The following is a 20217-nucleotide window of genomic DNA, read 5'->3' as shown; positions in this document are numbered from 1 at the left end:
TGAGGATGTGTTTAACTGTATTCAGAGTCATGTGATGATGAGATGCATCACATGATTTAGTGCAATTAGTTCCCAAGATAGGTGCTGAGAAACAGCAATCCTGAAAGTTTCAAGAACTCTAGAGTTAAAAATAGTTTGAAGGTAAGTGGCCTTGTTCTCTGCCTTTCTCTCTTGAGTCTGCTGACACTGCCCCGCTCTCTCGTCAGCCTCTGGCTTGCTCTCTCCTTGAGACTGAGCACCATGTCTTCAATTAACTTGCAGAATTCTGATGGAGAGATATTTGAAGTTGATGTTGAAAATGTCAAACCATCTGTGACTCTCAAGACCACGTTAGAAGATTTGGGAACGGACGATGAAGGCGATGATGGCCCAGTTCTTCTACCCAATGGTAATGCAGCAGTATTGAAAAAGCTCCTTCAGTGGTGCACCCACCACAAGGCTGACCTCCTCCTCCTGAGGATGACGAGAACAAAGAAAAGCGAACAGATGATACCCCTGTTCGGGACCACGAATTCCTCAGAGTTGACCATGGAACACTTATTGAACTTATTCTGGCTGCAAACTATTTAGACATCAAAGGTTTGCTTGATGTTACCTGCAAGACTATTGCCAATAGGCTCAAGGGGAAAACCGCTGAAGAGATTCGCAAAACCTTCAATATCAAAAATGACTTTACTGAAGAAGAAGAAGAACCCAGGTACGCAAAGAGAACCAGTGGTATGAGGAGAAGTGAAAAGTTGTGCCTGACACTGTAACACTGTGAGGATTGTTCCAAATACTAGTTGCACTGCTCTGTTTATAATTGTTGACATTAGACAAACAGTAGACAGATGCAGCAGCAAATCAGTTGTATTAGCAGATTATTGCCCTCATTGCATGTGTAGTTAGGGTGCAGATTCCAAACCTATGGCTGAGTTTCTTCCAGTCTGAGCAAAAGTATCTTTTTTCTTTGCTCTGAATAAAACTGAATTGTGAACTCTATAGAAAGTGGCATTTTGGGCTTTCCCTCTTTTTGCAAAGCGATTTCTACCTAGTTTATTGCCCAGTTAATGTTAATTTAGTGACTTCTTAAAAGTTGGCATTGTAAGTAAAACAACTTGCAAAAGTTTTCTGAAATAGAAAAAAAAGTTTGAAAATATTGCATATTTTTTTGAAAGTAGCAGAGCACTTCAGTGTACAAATGACTTTGAGAAGTTTCACAATAGGAACAGGTATTTAACTATTAACCCAACATGTACCAAATTTATCTGACCGTGAAACACTTTTTTCCCCGTAACATTTGTTAACATCCTTTAGGATGTGTGTACTTCAAGAACATTTTGGGAAATGCCACTTTATAATAATGAAGGAAACAAAAGTAGCAGCGAGCACTGTTATGTTACTTAATCCTCATGACAACCCCACGGCCGGTATTATTGGTTCTGCCGCTCACCTCTGTCTGAGGTTTTAGGAAACAACCCTTACATTTTCTACTCAGGCAGTACCTTCACCACTTGCGTGCTATACAGATCACTATAAATAGCTGTTTATACAAACACTAGGGGCCCGGTGCACGAAATTCGTGCACTGGTGTGTGTGGGGAGGGGAGTGTCCCTCAGCCCAGCCTTCGCCCTCTCACATACTGGGAGCCCTCAGGCATTGACCCCCATCACCCTCCAATCGCAGGATCGGCTCCTTGCCCAGGCCTGACGCCTCTGCCAGAGGTGTCAGGCTTGGACAGGGGACCCCTATCTCCCCCTCATCACTGGCTCTGGCCCCCGCCCAGGCCTGAGGCCTTTGGCCCAGGAATCATGCCTGGGCAGGGGACCCCCATCTCCCTCTGATCGCTTGCTCCACCCCCCGCCCAAGCCTGACGCCTCTGACCCAGGCTTCAGGCCTGGGCAACGGGACCATCATATCCCCCCAATCTCCGGCTCCGCCCCCCACCCAGGCCTGATGCCTCGGCCAGAGGAGTTGACCCTCATCACCCTCCGATCACCAATCACCGGATCGGCCCCTTGACCAGGCCTGAGGCCTCTGGCAGAGGTGTCATGCCTGGGCAGGGGACCCCCAGCTCCCCGCGGTTGCAGGCTCTGCCCCTGCCCAGGCCTAACGCCTCTGGCTGAGGCGTCCGGCCTGGGCAGCAGGGACCCGCAGCTGCAGCGGCCCCGCAATCGTGGGCTTCGCTTTAGGCCCAGGCAAGGGACCCCTAGCTCCCGGGACTGCCTGCTTCAACCGTGCCCAGCTCCCATCACTGGCTCCACCCCTACTTCCTGCTATCACTGGCCAGGGCTGCAAAGGCACCTGATTCTCCGATCATGGCTGGGGGGCAGGGCAAAGGCGGCCCCAGGGCCGCCTTTGCCCTGCCCCACAGCTCTTAGCTCCCCCCTGGGTTTCTGATCACTGTCAGTGGCAGGGGGCTTCTTCCTGCTTTCCCTTTCGCCTCCCTGCATTGTGCCTACATATGCAAATTAACCGCCATCTTGTTGGCAGTTAACTGCCAGTCTTAGTTGGCAATTAACTGCCAATCATAGTTGGCAGTTAATTTGCATATAGCCCTGATTAGCCAATGAAAAGAGTATCGTCGTACGCCAATTACCATTTTTCTCTTTTATTAGATAGGATTTGTTTTAACTGCAGGTCTGGTAATTCAATTATTATCAAAGGTTTGGAGACTCTTAAGGCAATTCAAAGAAAACTTACAATGTCTTTAAAAAAGAACAGCAACTGGTAGCCTCAGAGCCTTGGGCTGATGTTGATGGCTGTTGTGAGGTCATAATCATTTTATTCTTATCTTTACGCTCTATCATTATTTTATAGAGAGCCTTTGGGTATCTGTCATAACAACAATTCCATATTAACATTTTCTCCCCTTGAAGCTTATGCTCTCTCTCTTTTCCTTCAAAATCAAACTTCTGAACGGAATCATCTCTACCCCTTGTCCTCATTTCTTATCTTTCTTCCTCAACCCACTATGCTCTGCTCTAAAACACTAATAAATTTACTCTGACAAAAGTCACACATAATCTCCTAAAGCAATTTTATGATCATTTCGAAGCTTTTTAACATGAGATAATTCAAACATGGATAAAATAGATCAACTAGTATAACGTACTTTGTTCCACGCACCCATCCCCCAGTTTCCACAGTTAACAATTCATGGTCAAGCATGTCACATCTATACCACCATTTCCTCCCCTCTCAAAGTATTTTGAAGCAAATACCAGACATTATGTCATCCTTAAATATTTCAGTATCTATCTCTACAATATAAGAACACTTTTTAAAAAGCATTCCACACCATAATGGCCATTTTCTATTTCTTCTTTCACTCAAACCCTGTGCATAATTTGATAATAGTGACATTTTCTTTCTTGAGACTTTCTCTTCTCTTGTCTTCCTTGTAAATTCTTTGTCCTGGTTATTTTCTTTCTCCTGATGTGCTTCCTCTGCCTCTGTCACTCTTTTTTCCTGGCCCAACTTTTGAGCAGTAGCCCTCCCACACACCACCCACCCTCATCAGTACTGTCCTGGACACTCATTTATTTTTTTTTATCTATACCAGGGCTTCTCCAACTTAATGTGCATAAATCACCTGGGCCTCTGTTAAAACGCAGCTTTCAGTTCATTAGGTTCTGTGTGGGGATTGATATTCTGCATTTCAACAAGCTTTCAGGTTATAGCTTTGATGCTGATTGTATCAGTTTTCCACTGCTGCATACAAATTACTCCAACATTTAGAAGCTTACCAGTAAATGTATGATTTCACATAGTTTCCAAAGGATCAGGAAACCTGGGAGCTAGATGGTTCTGGCTCTGGATCTCAAATGAAGTTGTAGATAAGATGTTGTCAAGAGCTCCAGTCATCAGAATTTCAAGTAGGGCTGGGGGATCAGTTGCTTCAGGGAATGCTCACCCACAATGACTGTCAAAAGGAGTCCTCGGTTCCTGATCATTGGCTAGTTTAAGTATCCTTAGGAGGTGGTAGCTGGCTTCCCACAGAGCTAATGATTCGAGAGTCTTTATGACCTGACCTCAGAAGTCAAACTTTGTCATTTACACAATGCCCTTGTAGTTACATCTCAGCCCTATTTGTTGTAGGAGGAGACCACACAATGTCATGAATATCTGGAGGTGGGGGCCATCTTGGATGCTGGCTTTCATACTTACCTATGGGTCATGCGCTGAGGAACAAGACTTTACACAATATCCTTGGAAGAATTTGTTGTTACTCCCATGGCATTCAATTTTACTTATGTATGAATAAATTCTAATCTAAACCCTCAATTTTTTTCCTGAGTTCCATACCTATATTTCTAACTGCCAAATGGGGCATATCTTGCTGCTTGAGAAGTATCTCAAACTCAACATGCTCCAAAATGAACTCATTTCTGCCCTCAAGCATGCTCTTCCATTTGAGTTTTTATCTTCTCGGGACAAAATATAGTATCAGCATTTACACAGGTGATCAAGTAAATAATCTGAGTCAATGACTCCTGTATCACTTTTATTTCTATTACTAGAGGCCCAGTGCATGAAATTCGTGTACAGGGGGTGGGGGGAGTGTCCCTCAGCCTGCCTGCACCCTCTCCAATCTGGGACATCCCTCTCACAATCCGGGACTGCTGGCTCTTAACCACTTGCCTGCCTGCCTGCCTGATTGCCCCTAACCACTTCTGCCTGCCAGCCTGACCACCCACTAACCACTCCCCTGCTGGCCTGATTGAACCTTAACTGCTCCCCTGATGATCCGATAGCCCCCAACTGCCCTCCCCTGCCGGCCTGATTGCCTCTAACTGCCTTTCCCTGCTGGCCTACTGCCCCCCAACTGCCCTCCCCTGCAGGCTCAGTCACACCCAATTGCCCTCCCCTGATGGCCTGATCGCCCACAACTGCCCTCCCCTGTCGGCCATCTTGTGGTGGCCATCTTGTGACACCGTCACCACAGCCATCTTGTGATGACATCACGCAAGGGCGTCGTGCAATGCCACCTAGGCTTTTATTATATAGGATTACAGAAATGCTATTGGACAGCCTGGTCCAAGTAACTCCACCTGATCTCATGGCTGGTTAAGTCATGGAGCGGTGGTTGGAGAACAGATTCATTTAACTGCAAAGCCTGCTCTTTCTACCAGCATGAGAATGGGCACCCAGAGTACTCATGCTTCTGAGCTGAAAGTGTCCTCAACAGGGACTCACCAAGGAGGGCCTGAGAATGTAGATGACTAAGCTTAATTTAAGCCTTACTTAAGGGGCCAAGCAGGTAGCTCTGGTTGAAATAGAAACTAATGTAGGAGACAAGCAATCACTAATGTGCTGACTTGGTCTTCCCACAGTGGGCATGTAATTCATGGTTTACTTTTGAGAGTGAAAGGGAGCACAGTTAATAATTATGCCAGACAACAGGCAAAAAGTAAGACTGACTGAGCACACCTGGTCACCTTGCTAATCAAGCATCATGTGTGATGTAAACACAAGTCATGTTAAATTTACCTTTTTTTTTTTTTACATTCTTATGTCATTATTCTTTTAGAGTAATTAAAACTGTACAAAAATGAAAAAAACGTACCCCAAAACACCAATCAGAAAGAATATATGCACTCTTATGCTCATAGCAGTGTTATTTACAGTATCTAAGATTTGGAAAGAGGCCAAGTGCCCATTAGTAGATGAATGGATAAAAAAGCTGTTGGATATTTATTCAATGGAATACTATGCAGCTATAAAAAAAGAGGGATCTCTTACCCTTTGGAACAGCATGGATGGACCTGGAAAATATTATGCTAAGTGAAATAAGCCAAACTGAGAAAGACAAATATCACATGATCTCACTTATTTGTGGAATCTAATGAACAAAATGAATTGACCAACAAGATAAGACCCGAGGCATGGAACAGGCTGACATAATTCGGTGTAGGGCTGGGGGGATGAGAAGAGATAAACCAAAGAACTTAAATGCTTTTATGCATAGCCCATGGACACGGGCAATAGGGTAGTGAAGACCTGGGGGGTGTTAGGGGATGGGAGGATGGGCGTAAATGGGGGGAAATTGGAGATATCTATAATACTATCAACAATAAAAAATATTTTTTGAAAAAAAATGTATCTATCCTCATTGCTTAAGGAACAATGAATAACTTTAAAAATTAAAGGTATAACAAGAGTTTTTTCTGTCATTAACCCAAGGAAAACTGACCTCATAAAGTGACCAAGAAAATTTGCCACTGATAAATAATGTAAAAATGAGAAGAAAATGCACCTATGATTTTTACTCAAAAATACCACTTGCTTGCTGAGTGTTCTTGGATGGCTCACTCAGCTTGTCAGTACCTCAGTCTCCCCATCTGTTAAAGTTATTTCCTATTGCTGTCTAACAAATTACCCCCAAGCTCAGGTGCAGTTTAGCTGGGGAGATGTAACCCAGGGTTTCTCAGGAGGTGACACTCAGGTGGCAGTTGGGGCTACAGTCATCTTGAGCATAGCAGGGCTGAAGGATCTGCTTTTGAGCAGGAGGCTTCTGTTCCTCACTCCGTGGGCCTTTCCACAGGATTGCTCCTGACATGACAGCTGACTTTTCCTGGTGCAAATGATCCAAGAAAAAAATAGACTAACCAAAATGGAAGCCAGGGTGACTTTGTTAACCCAATCTTTGAAGTGATGCAATATCACTCCTGCCATGTACTGTTGGCTACACAAACCAAATGGCACACGGAGGGAGGGAGTTACAGAAGGGTGCAGATACCAAGAGGCAAGGATTGGGCGCCATCTTGGCAGCTGGCTACCAAATGCGAATTTGTTTTGTTCAGTCTTTTGTTTGGCCTCAGTAGTATAAAAAAAAACAGAGTGCAGAATTACCAAATGATTAATGAGTGGATTCCAGAGAGATGCTTACGTCCAGAGGAAAGGTTCCTGATAAATTATACGTTGTATTGTGCATCTTAGCAAAAGAAGTCATTGCATGAGAACAAACTGCCACTGGCACTCAGTTATCGACATTACTTTGAGGAACCATTTGGGGATGCAAGAATGAAAGAAAAGAAGTAAAGCTACATATACTACTTCGACATATTTGATTTAGCTGAAAAGTTAACTAAAAATGATACCTCAAAAGAGCCTCATGGAAAGCTGCGCATGTCTCCTATTGAGTGAACACCACACAAAAAATCTCAAAGATGACCGGGATCCAGAGATAGTTTAGTGCTAGTCCAACCCCAGGATCGCCAGCCCCAGGGAGTTTATGAGGCTTCTTCAAATTACATGACTGGTTCATAGCGGAGGCAAGAGGAGAACACAGCCTCCCAGTTCCCAGTCCAGAGTGTATGCACCTGTTGCCAGCAGGGTAAACTTGACCCATTTCCTTAACTTTTGTTGCCCTAGCATCTTCATCTACAAAATGGAGGTAATATTAACGTTTACCTTCTCAAGGTTGTTGTGAGCATGAAATTAGTCAAGGCAAATAATTTTATATTTTAAAAATGCTTCTCATTATTACTATATGATTATCCACCATCGCAAATGTAAAGAAAGCCAACAGAGTCCGAGTCCTTCTTTAGCAAGGAAGCATATGACCTGGCCTATTTCCAAGCCTGGTGTCTGCTCCTCTGTAGGGACAGCTGAGCAAGGACCGTACCTGAGTCAATCAAGTGGAGTGGAAGCTTATAGGAGAGGGTTATGGTCAAGCCAGAAAAGCATGTCCGATGCAAGACTCCAACCCAAAGGAATCTAAGAATACCGGGAGGCAACTTGAAAGATGAAGAAAAGCAAATTCAAGCATATAGGTTTGTAATCATTTCTGAGATGGGGTATAACTCTCTGCAACAGTTGCTGCATATTTCCCATTCATGCTTTTGTGGGAATGACAGCTTTTTTTTCATTTTTAAGAATTTTATTGTACTTGCATTCTTTTTATTTTTACATAAATAAATGTTATGTGGCAAGATGTTGATTTTAATTTTGAGTAGTGATTTTAAAAAGTGATTTCTGATTTTAACTATATACTGTTCTGAAAAGCTCAAAAGTATGGAGCTGGTAAAAAGATTAGTGTTCATCAGGAATTAGAGGGTTAGAGAGGGGCATGAGTTGGCAGAGCACAGAGGATTTTTAAGGCAGTGAAATTATTCTCTATGATATTATAATGGTGGATACACGTCATTATATTTTTGTCCAAACCCATACAATGTACACCAAGAGTATACCCTAGTGTAAACTATAAACTTTGGATAGTAATACTCTGTTGATGTGGGTCCATAGATTATAAAAAAATGTACCACTCTGCTATGGGATGCTGATGCTGGGGTCCAACCCCAGCAGGTCCAGGGGTCCCCAAAGGTGTGGATGGAGTCGGTGAAGAAGGAATGACACGGAGACAGCGTTCAGTTGATCAGTAGCCTAGCCAGGACCTCTAGCCAGGATCTCCAGCCAGGTTCGTGTCCATGTTCTCTTGCTAGGTTCTCCAGCCAGGTTCTCCAGGTTCTCCAGCCAGGTTCTGTAGCCACGTTCCCTCGCTAGGTTCTCCAGCCAGGTTCTGTCCAGGTTCTCCAGCCAGGTTCAGTCACCAGGTTCTAGTCAGGTTCTCTTGCCATGTTCTATCCACGTTCTGTAGCCAGGTTCTGTCTCTAGGTTCTTCAGCCAGGTTCTGTCTCTAGGTTCTGTCTCTAGGTTCTGTGTCCAGTTTCTGTCCAGGATCTTTTGCCATGTTCTCTCCAACGAAGTTCTTCTGTCTCTAGGTTCTGTGTCTAGGTTCTGTGTCCTGTTGTCTTGTTACATCTGTATTTATACCAGTTGATTCCAATCCTATCAATCTCTATTCCAAAGGTTAGGGCGTTTCTTATCTCCATTCCAGGGAGTAAAGATTATGTAGCTTAAGCATGATTGTTCGTAGTTAAAGTGATTAATTACCCGCCTGGCACTTAGTTAAGGGGTTTTATTCCCTCCCTAACTTCAGGGGAAAATCCCTACCTGGGGAAACAACCTTTCTCAGAGAGATGACCTTGGTTAACACACATAGTGCCAAGAAGGTGAGCAAACATATTAAGAACAGTATGCCATATATGCCAGGTCCCTTGAAACAGCAAGGATGGACCGGCTCCCGGGATGCTGATAGTGGTGGAAGCTGCCTGGGGATGACAAGGGGTATATAGGAACTCTCTACTTTCCACTCAATGTTGCTAGGCTCCAAAACTTCTCTAGAAAATAAACTCTACTTTTTAAAGTAATTTTTTCCTTTTATGATTTTATTATGATTTTTTCCAAAAATAATAGGATGAATTCTTGATCAAGCAGTTTTAGTCATTTTCAGCACATAGTCAATCTTGTCTAATCTATGCACCCACTCACTTCCCTCCACCCCCTCCACTGGACTGTTTTGAAACAAATCCCAGACATCAAACCATTTCATCAATCCAGGTTAATTTCAAGGAGCAGGGAAAGATTGAAGTAAGCAGAGCAAGGATTAATTGTAACAAAAGGTCTCAAAAGGCTTCATCATTTTCCTAATTATATAATAACAGCTAAAAATGGAAATTTCATATATTCAGTCGGTATTCAGTCACTTGAACTAATCATGTCAATTGCTTGGGCCTGAATTATTTTAATGTGTTTTGCCTTTAGATTTCTTCCTTTTATGTCTAAACATTGCTGGATAGTTTTTCCCTAAAATCCACAGTATGTCCATCTTTTCCAAACTTTAAATTAAGAATTTTCTATACCTTCTAAACAAAATCTCTTGCTAAAAATTGAGAAATATCCTGACCACTGTACTGACAAAGTGAATAATTTACAAAAGCTCTAAAAAAGAAAGCACTACAAAATAGTCTAAGTTTCCTTATGACCTTTTAATAAATTTTAAGAAGTAAAGCCCATGCTTTTATTTTCATACTTTCTTTGGCACCAGGACATCTCTTTGTGGGCAGGGTTCTCATTTACCACTCAAGTAAGCTCTTATGAGGCACAGCGTAGCCAGCAGTCCTGGAATGAAGTCAATGACCTTAGCCTCCTCAGGGACTAGCTAAGTAACTTCATATGATCTGCTTAGGAACACGGACAATAATATCACTTATGAAGGAGGGCAGGGCTGGAAATCTTCTTTTTGATAAATATTGTTGTAGGTCATATTGCAATAGGATCTCCATTAAAATGTGGTATTTTTAATGCCATGTTTATCCCCACGACCTACCAAGACCGCACTAAAACTACAGTAAGGGAATCAGAAAGATATACAACCAACAGAATAAAGGAAATGGGAGCTTAACAAACAAAAAGATAGAAAATTAAGATGAAAGGAGAGCAGATGAAATGCCAACAAAATGTTCAAAGCTAGAAAGGGAATAGATGAACAATAACTGTTGTAGCAAACCAGAGAAAGCTGAAATTGAATTGTTGCCAGGGAGAAAAATCAACAAAAAGTAAGGTGTTTCTCACTACAAGGCACTTGCCACCTCTTATCCTTGCCACTGGGAAGGCCTGGAAGCACCAGGTCCATTTGTAGGGAGGGGTGTTAGAAGAGGGGCTAAAAACCAAAGGATTGATTGAGATCCCATATAGAGAGCAAATCTCTCTATATAAAATCCTAAACCACCCTTCGACCGGCCGCTATGATGTGAACTGACCACCAGGGGGCAGACACTCAATGCAGGAGCTGCCCCGTGGTGGTCAATGCGCTCCCACAGCGGGAGCGCCGCTCAGCTGACCAACGGGCACCAGACACAGGGCTCACGGCTGGCCGCTGCAGCCCAGAGACCGCAACTGAGTGGTAGTGAGCCTACCCAGCGGCAGCAGTGGCAGGCACAGCAGGGCCAGGATGAGCAGGAACGGCAGGCAGGAGCAACAGGTGGCGTTGGACTGTCGGTTTCAGCCCAATTCCCGCAGGCCTCTAGTATAATTATAAAGGTCAAGATTCTCCATGCCCTGTGGAGCCAGGCCCGGCCCATTCTACCCTCTGGCAGAAGGCAGGCTGACTCTCTTTGGACCATGGAGTCCATGGACTTGGAGACATTAGACACAGCTGTAGTAAGGCACTGAACTGAAAACAAGTATGGAAATCTTCATCCTCAAAGTGAGACTTCCAAATCTGCTTCCCTCCATCACCAACCTCCATATGGCTTCCAGAACCTAAGAGGCAGACTTAAATCTAGAAGCAGAAGATTGGCAAATTTCTCTCTGGGGAAACTGACCACATCAAGAAAAAAGGAAAGGATATTGATATTGTGGATCATGTGGTTATGGAGCCCACCAACCAGCAAGGCCTACTGTGTGCAAGGATTCTGCGGAGCTTTCCAGGGCTGGCATTGCTGGCTGCAGAGCTTCAGAGACTGGCTCTTGGGCCCGCCTGGTGGTTTCTTTCTTTTTTTTAATTAAATTTTATTGGGGTGACATTAGTCAACATGAACATATAGGTTTCATGTGTGGATTACTAATTTACAAAATCTGTGTATAGGACCATGTCCCCACCACTCAAAGTCAAATCTTCTCCTTTCACCTCATATCAGGACCCTTTTCTCCCCCGGCCCCCCCCCCCGCACCCCCCCCCCCCCCCCGCAGGATTTCTTAAGCCACTCAGTAAAGTTCACAGTTTCTCTTCCATTTAAATCAGCCAGAGGAAATTTTATTGTTCACAACTAAGACTCTAGACAAATACTATACAGTAAAAATTAAAATGCTACCCAGACATTAAAATTATGAAGTTCATTGATGTGTGCTGGTATACAAAGAGCTTGAAGGTATATTGTTAAACAAAAGAAAAAAGATGCAGAACAATGTGTGGTATTCAAAAATAAAATTAAAATATATAAGAGGGGCCCTTGGATCCAAAGAAATAAACTAACTTGATAGGCCTCCAACATATCACCACATATTGGGAGTCAGATCGGCATAGTGGGAAGAACAGAACCTTAGCATAACACAGACTTGTGTTCCAACACTAGTTTTGGTGATGACTGACTATTAGGTCTTTGGCAAATCTCATATCCTTACCTTCTCTGAAGCCCAATTTAGGTACTTACATAATGACAATACCTGTTAAGAACTAAAAGAATATATAGGTAAAGTTCTGAGTGCAGTACCTGGCTTGTAGTAGGCTCTCAATGAGTGGTACCCCACTTAGCTACTGACATCCCCCCTCTCTTATCATGTGGCTGGAACACCCTAACCTCTGCTTAGGTTCCAATTGTGGGGTGTTTGAGGGAATCAGAAGAAAGCAGGAATAGGTGATGGGACTGGTTGTCCATCCTGCATCAAAACAGAGTGTGGATAATTGGCAATTATGCTCTGGGCTGTGGGACCTCAATATTATGGGGGAGGGAAGAAACTTGGCATTCCTTTCTTCCATTCCCTTCATCCCCAAGAATGTCTGGCAAACACACTATAAAAATGGACCCCCCACCCAGTAAAGCAGGTAGGCAGGGATGACTGGGGACATGAATGAGGATGGACTAGCCAAGCCAACCGGGCTTGGGGCTGTGTGCCTCTAAGTGCCCACTTAGGATGGCAATGTGCTGGGTAAGCTGGGAAACCAGCAATGGATGGGTGGGTCCCACGGACTCTACCACACTCCCACAGCCCAGCCACATCAAGCCAGCTGCCTGAGGCGCTGCTTCACAGACAGGTAAACTAGGGAGAAAAAAACTCTGTATGATCCAGTTCTTGAGACTGTGCTTGGGAAGATGCTTACGATGCACTATTAGTGAAGGTGGGGAAAAGATTAAAATGCAGTGTATGGAGATGTGTGTGTGTGCATTTGTGTGTGCGTTTGTATCACATATAATCTCCATAAAAGACTCAAAAGGAATATGCCAAAAAATCAGCAATAATTTGAACTTTTTAAAAAATATATATTTTATTGATTTTTTACAGAGAGGAAGGAGAGAGGGATAGAGAGTTAGAAACATCGATGAGAGAGAAACATCGATCAGCTGCCTCCTAAACACTCCCCACTGGGGATGTGCCCCCAACCAAGGTACATGCCCTTGACCGGAATCGAACCTGGGGCCCTTGAGTCCGCAGGCTGACGCTCTATCCACTGAGCCAAACTGGTCAGGGCAATAATTTGAACTTTAAAGCAAGTTCTCAGAGAAATCCACCCCAGCCAGTTTGGCTCCATGGATCAAGTGTCGGCCCTCGGACTGAAGGTTCCAGGTTCAATTCTGGTCAAGGGCACATACCTTGGTTGCAAGCTCACCCCGGGCCCTGGTCAAGGAGGGAGGCAACCAATCGATGTGTCTCACATCAATGTTTCTCTCTCTGTGTCTCTCCCCCTCCCTTCCACTCTCTCTCTAAAAATCAATGGGAAAATATCCTTGGGTGAGGATTAACAACAACAACAAAAATCTCAGAGAAATCCAAATCCTGGAGAAAGAATACAACCATTCTGAAGGGTAAGAGTTAATAAACAAACTAACCAAAATCCCATAAAATTCCCTTCAGTTTTAGCCAGAAAAAAAATCAAAGCAGTCATCCTAACAGCACTGACCTAAATAACACTCAGTCTGTTCGAGTTCTTTTTGTCTCACTCAGGAGGCACTGCTGATTTGTGGAGTTAGGTTCTTGGTTTCCATGGGATCCTTAAGATTGCTTCTGGGTGTGTCTGAAGAAGACAGCAGGGTAGTGAAAGTTGCAACTCCAGAGTCTTACAATTCCTATTTTTGTTTCTCCTTTACACAGAAAGCTGATACTCTGGGTTCAGTCTTTCCCTTTGAATCGCAACGCTCAAAAAGAAGAAAACAAAGAAAAGTTTGCAGCTAAACATATGGAAATGACCTTGGAGAAGTTAGGCCAGTCATTATCTGCTTTTAACTTGCTCCTGGAAGGATTTTTCAGAGCAGCAAATTATTTGCAGCATCGTAAACAGCCTGTGAAGACAGGAATTACACAGTTAAGTGGTAACATCCTACTAGCTATAATTAAAATGGCACTTTCTTTTCCTGCCCAGGGGTACCAAAGGTATTCATAACTGCAATGACTGAATAACATTGCTAATTAGAATAGTACGCCTTCAATACTAGAATAAATAGAAAATGTTATTTATAAATTTCACCCCAACCCTATGTAGTCTATAGTATTATTCATTCAATTTTACAGATGAGGAAACAGGCTTATGGGGATTAAATCGCTGGCCAAAGCCACACAAATCAAGGTGGCCTGGCAGGGAAGCCCATGCTCCTAATCTGGATATATGGCCTTACCACAGCCAACTGTCAGAAGCCAACCACCAAAGGCCTTAAACTGTCAGGTCACCTCTTATTCCCACTCCCAGTGTGTGCATTTGTGTGTGCGTCTGTTTCATCCCAATCCCCACCCTCCACCATCTCCACTACTGTCTGCTACACACGGGCAGCAATGGCCAGGGCAAGTCTAGAGCTATTGAAGTTTGATTCTGCTGAGGTCAGACGGTCTGAGGTCAGAAAATAGGTACTTAAAAAAAAAGAATTTGTATTTAAATAAGATAGGAAGAACTTACTCTTTAAAGTAACACCATAGCCCTTGCCGGTTTGGTTCAGTGGCTAGAGCCTCGGCCTGCGGACTGAAAGGTCCCAGTTTCGATTCCAGTCAAGGGCACATGCCTGGGTTGCAGGCTTGACCCCCCAATAGGGGGCGTGCAAGAGGCAGCCACTCAATGATTCTCTCTCATCATTGATGTTTCTATGTCTTTCTCCCTTCCTATCTGAAATCAATAAAAATATATTTAAAAAATAAAGTAACACCATAATTTAAAAAATGGGCAGAGGACCTAAATAGACATTTCTCCAAAGAAGACATGCAGAGATTGCCAATAGACATATGAAAAGATTCTCAATGTCACTAATCATCAGAGAAATGCAAATTAAAACCACAATGAGATATCACCTCACACCTGTCAGGATGATTATCATCAATAAATAAACAAACAACAAGTGCTGGTGAGGATGTGGAGAAAAGGGAATCCTTGTGCACTGTTGGTAGGAATGCAGATTGGTGCCACCAGTATGGAAAATAGTATGGACATTCCTCAAAAAATTAAAAATGGCCCTGACCGGTTTGGCTCAGTAGATAGAGCGTCGGCCTGCGGACTGAAAGGTCCCAGGTTCAATTCCGGTCAAGGGCATGTACCTTGGTTTCAGGCACATCCCTAGTAGGGGGTGTGCAGGGGGCAACTGATCGATGTTTCTCTCTCATCGATGTTTCTAACTCTCTATCCCTCTCTCCTTCCTCTCTGTAAAAAATCAATAAAATATATTTTTAAAAAATTAAAAATGGAACTGCCTTATGACTCAGCAATGGATTTCTGGGTATATACTTAAGAAACCCAAAGTACTCATTTGAAAAGACATATGCACCCCTATGTTCATAGCAGCACTATTTACAATAGCTAAGATATGGAAGCAATCCAAATGCCCATCAGTAGATGAGTGGATAAAGAAGTGTAGTACATACACACAATAGAATATTATTTGGCCAAAAAGGACTGATACCTTACCATATAACAACATGGAGGGACCTACAGGGTATTATGCTGAGTGAAATAAATCAGAGAAAGATAAATACCATATGATTTTGCTTACATGTGGAAACTAAAGAACAAAAGAAATGCACAAATAAGGTTGAAACAGACTCATAGATGCAGAGAACAAACTGATGGTTGCCAGATGAGAGGGAGGGAGGGGATCACTTTGTAATTTATATCATTGTCTGACCACTATGCTATATACTGAAACTAATATAAAACAATATTGAATGCTAAGTGAAAAAAATAGACAAAATTAATAAAGTAATACCATAAATAATTCATTCGGCAAGAATTGTGGGTGTGGGTGTGCATACGTGCACGGGTGTGTGCTCATATGCATGTGTATTTGAACAAATTTTGATTTCTTGATATTCAATTTGGATTGGCACATGGGACACCTAACAAAATACATTCTAGAATTGAGCAGTCAGAAAATATAGAATAAAAATAAATTAAAGAATCATGTTGGATTTAATATGAAATAGAAAATATTTTATTAAAAAAAGTAAACGGAATGGGACAAAGCCTAAATATTACCTGTGAATAAAAACAGAAAAGCTACTTTCAAAGGCCTTTACACAAAATGTACAAGAGAATCTAAGATGGTTATTCTGAAAGGGGTGAAGTGAACTATTCTGTGTAGACAAATAGCCAGGGAGTTATGCTGGGTGGCACATCCAGACAGATATCCAGCCCATGAGTTCAGGGGTAAGCAGGACTGATTGGTTTCTGAAGAGGGAAATCTGAATTCTAAGAATTCTTAGCATGGACAACAAAAGGGTAGGTGGTAAGCTATGATTTACTAAATTACCCTAAGCTTTTAACTCACAGGTGTTTGTGAAATTTTTTTTTTTTTTGCATAGGTTCTGCAATCCTAAGAACTTTTTCATAAAAAGCTCAAATTGATTTGTATTCCAAATGTCCAGATTTTCACTCATATTTTGCAAATATGCATGATCAAAGGTAAGCACATTAGACTGACTATAATTGCTGAGTATTTTGACCAATATCTGTTTTATAAAATATTACTTCTCCATAATAAGATGAAAAATAAACTCTTGTAAATATATATTCACATGCTTTGAAAGTTAGTGGGTATGCTTGCTTTTTGTTAATCAGTGTCGGGCTTTGCACGTAGCATATAAGGTGAAGGAAATAACATCTGAGAATGTCGTAAGCTCCATAAGAGCAGGACCAGGCCTGTTTTGTTCACTGATGAGAGAGGTGGCTTTAGCACTATAAACTGCCGGAGTGTCATCCTGCCACTAACACTTTTTAGGAATGTGACCATGAGTGAGTTATTCAGCCTCTCTTTGCATGTCCAGATGTAAAATGGGTGATGATTACTGAAGTATCTACTCATAAGAGTGCTGTGAGAGTTAGGTGACTGACATAGAAAGCACTGGGAACAGTGGGTGACACAAACAGATTAGCTACCATTCCTCACAGCTGTATCTCTGATCAAACTCGAGGTAAATATTTGTGGGTTCAATAAATGAATGACCAAGAACCTATTCCTGTTTCGGGTATAAATTTTATGGCAATTCCATGGTGATGACATACAATAAGTATTCTTTACTGTCAAAATGTATAAAGATATTACTATTATTAGAGTAAAAGATGCCTAAATTAGGAATATCACACATCAGCACATAGTATTCTATCTATCTCCAATGCAACCACATTTGCTTCTGAATAGATATCTTTAATAATTTTGTAGAGAAGAAAAAGGGCCTGAGGTTAGTAGAGTACTATAGAAAGTGAGAGAGGGGGTAACCCAGTAGACAATTAGGCTACCTCAAGACATAAACCAGACATTTAAAATTAAAAGGAGAAGCTTTGGGGGGAACTTTAAATAGTTATTTATTTGATTTAAATACACTTGAAAATCACTGAATTGACACTAATTTTCAATTGGGTAGAGGTTTTGCTAGTGAATGCTCAGATTCAGTGTGAAACCAGATAGCCATGAACCACCTAGACTCAAATTATAATACAAACAAAATTTCCTTCAGTGTTAGCTACAGCTTCATGCTCCATTCTGTGGGGAATGTGGGCGCCCTGCCTCCTGTTGCCCACAGTATCGGACTCAGGAAGTCTGACTTATAAATATCTTCAGGTGAGTTCAAATGGGACAGAGTCAAGCAACCCTCATTCACTGCTGGTGGGAATGTAAACTGGTACAGCCACTATGGAAAACAGTATGGCAGTTCCTCAAAAAATTGAAAATAGAGTCTCCATCTGACCCAGCAATCCCTCTTCTGGGTATTTACCCACATGGGACAGATTCTCAGAGGCAACATTTTGTACCATTTATCATTTTTTGCCATCTAGTTACTGAGTTGAATTCATTTGAATTGCCAAGTCAGAACAAAAGATGATCTGAATTCAGTCTGGTACAGTTGCCAGATAAAATACAGGACTCTTAGTTAAATTTCAATTTCAGATAAACAGTGACTATTTATTTTTAGTGTAAGTATGTTCCAAATATTGCTTGGGACATATTCTTAAAAAAAAATATTTGTTGTTTATTTGAAATTCAGATGTAACCGGTTGTCTGTATATTCTTATTTGCTAAATCTGGCTACCCTACATTCTGCTCATAATAAGCCATAAACCTTCATTGTAACCACTGTTGCCAAGCATTCTGTGCACAAGGATGAGGAGGAGGCGTGACAGGATAAAGTCAATCCTTCAATATACTGGCTTCCAATTAATTCTTATTTTCAGCTTTTGTCTCATTCTCCAACTTGACATCTTATTACATAAAAAGTATGCTACACAATCTTACATAGCATGTATACATGTGCACTTACATCTATATATATAAAAGCCTAAGTGACCGTTATGACCGAATGCCCAGAACGACAGGAACAACCAGTTGACCGGTGGCTATGATGCACACTGACCATCAGAGGGCAGACGCTCAACACAGGAGCTCCCACAGCAGGAGTGCTGCTCAGCCAGAAGCAGGGCTCATGGCTGGCGAGTGCAGCTGCAGCAATGGGAGCCTCTCCTGCCTCGGTGGTGGCTCAGATTGCAAGAGGGTGCAGGCCCGGCTGAGAGACCCCACCCATGCATGAATCCGTGCACTGGGCCTCTAGTATGTATATAAGGGCATAGAAAAAATCTGAAAGGAAGTCTAGAAAACAGTTAATAGTAGTTATTTCAAGAGAAATTAGTATGTTTCCAAGAGGAGAAAAAAAGACTTTATATTACTATGTACTCTAGATAATACTGTTGTTTAACTTTTAAACTTTGAGTGCATATTGATATGTCATTTGTAATTGTGTGTGTGTGTGTGTGTGTGTATACACAGATAAAAAACATATCCACATATGGGAATTTCAGTTGGTTCTTATTTCCAAATCCCATGACATGCCTAGCACAGTGTTCTGACATTGTAGGTACTCAATAAATATTTGTTATGTAAATACACAAATATCTCTTGAATGAGAACAGACATGGCTATTAAAGTATAATTTCTAAAATTAATGAATCTCATACAAATATAAAGTGAACATATGTCCAAGATTTTATTACATGCATTCATTAATGAGGGAGCCAGAAAAATATTAAAATTAGTTTGCACGGAATTTTGACTTAAAATGATTTCTATTCTCTATCAAACAAAATTCACTTACATTGTATCAGTCTTCCACAAATTACTTTCATCCCTGAAGTTGTAAAATAGCCTAATTGATCAAAAGACAATTGCTATAGACTGAATGTTTGTGTTCCCCCAAATTCATATGCTGAAACCCTACTCCTAAAATGTGATGGGCCCTAGCCAGTTTGGCTAAGTGGATAGAGCATTGCCCAGAGGACTGAAGGGTCTCGGGTTCGATTTCAGTCAAGGGCATGTACATCAGTTGCAGGCTTAATCCATGGTCCCAGTGCAGGAAGCAACTAATTGATATGTCTCTCTCACGATACCTCTCTCTCTCTCTTTCTCTCTCTCTCTCTCTCTCTCTCTCTCTCTCTCTCTCTCTCTCTCTCTCTTTCTCTCTCTCTCTCTCTCTCTCTCTCTCTCTCTCTCTCTCTCTCTCTCTCTCTCTCTTCCTCTCCCTCTCCCTTCCACACTCTAAAAATCAATGGGAAATATATCCTAGGATGAAGATTAAGAAAAAATAAATAAAATGTGATGGTATTGACCTCACCAGTGGTCCTCAGTGGTTAGAGTGTCGACCCTCAAAACAAAGGGTCATGGGCTCGATTCCTGGTCAAGGGCACCTACCTGGGTTGCAGGTTCAATGCCCAACCCTGGCTGAAGCAAGTTCAGGAGGCAACCAACTGATGTATCTCTTGCACATCAATGTTTCTCTCTCTTTCTTCCTCCCTCCCTCCCACTCTCTCTAAAAACTAATGGAAAAATATTCTCTGGGGAGAATTAAGCAAAAAAAAAAGTGATGGTATCAGGAGGTGGGCCTCTGGAAGGTAATTAGGATTAGATGAGGTCATGCATGAGGATGGAGCCATTATGAATGGGATTAGTGACCTAGAGCCATAAGAGAATTTGTCTCCCCTCTCTGTACTCTGCCAAGTGAGAACACAAGGAGCAGTCAGCAGTCTACAACCCAAGAGAGGGCCCTCACAGGAATTTGACCATGCAAGCTCCCTGATCTTGGACTTTCAGCCTCCAGGACTGTGAGAAATATATTTCTGTAATTTTAAGCTACCCAGTCTATGGTATTTTTATTATGGCAGACTGAGCTGATGAAGACAACAATCAAAGGGCGCATCCCTCTGCAGTGTCAGAT

General features: G+C 42.2%; 1 pseudogene; it reads left to right on the top strand.

The window, feature by feature from the left end:
* Positions 1-240: 240 nt before the first annotated feature.
* On the top strand, positions 241-801 carry LOC132227157 (S-phase kinase-associated protein 1-like; annotated as a pseudogene).
* Positions 802-20217: the final 19416 nt, after the last annotated feature.

This window comes from Myotis daubentonii, chromosome 1, assembly GCF_963259705.1.
Source record: "Myotis daubentonii chromosome 1, mMyoDau2.1, whole genome shotgun sequence".
NCBI classification, from domain to species: domain Eukaryota; kingdom Metazoa; phylum Chordata; class Mammalia; order Chiroptera; family Vespertilionidae; genus Myotis; species Myotis daubentonii.
Note: the sequence above shows the minus strand (reverse complement) of the source record. Positions and strands in the feature narration are given on the sequence as shown.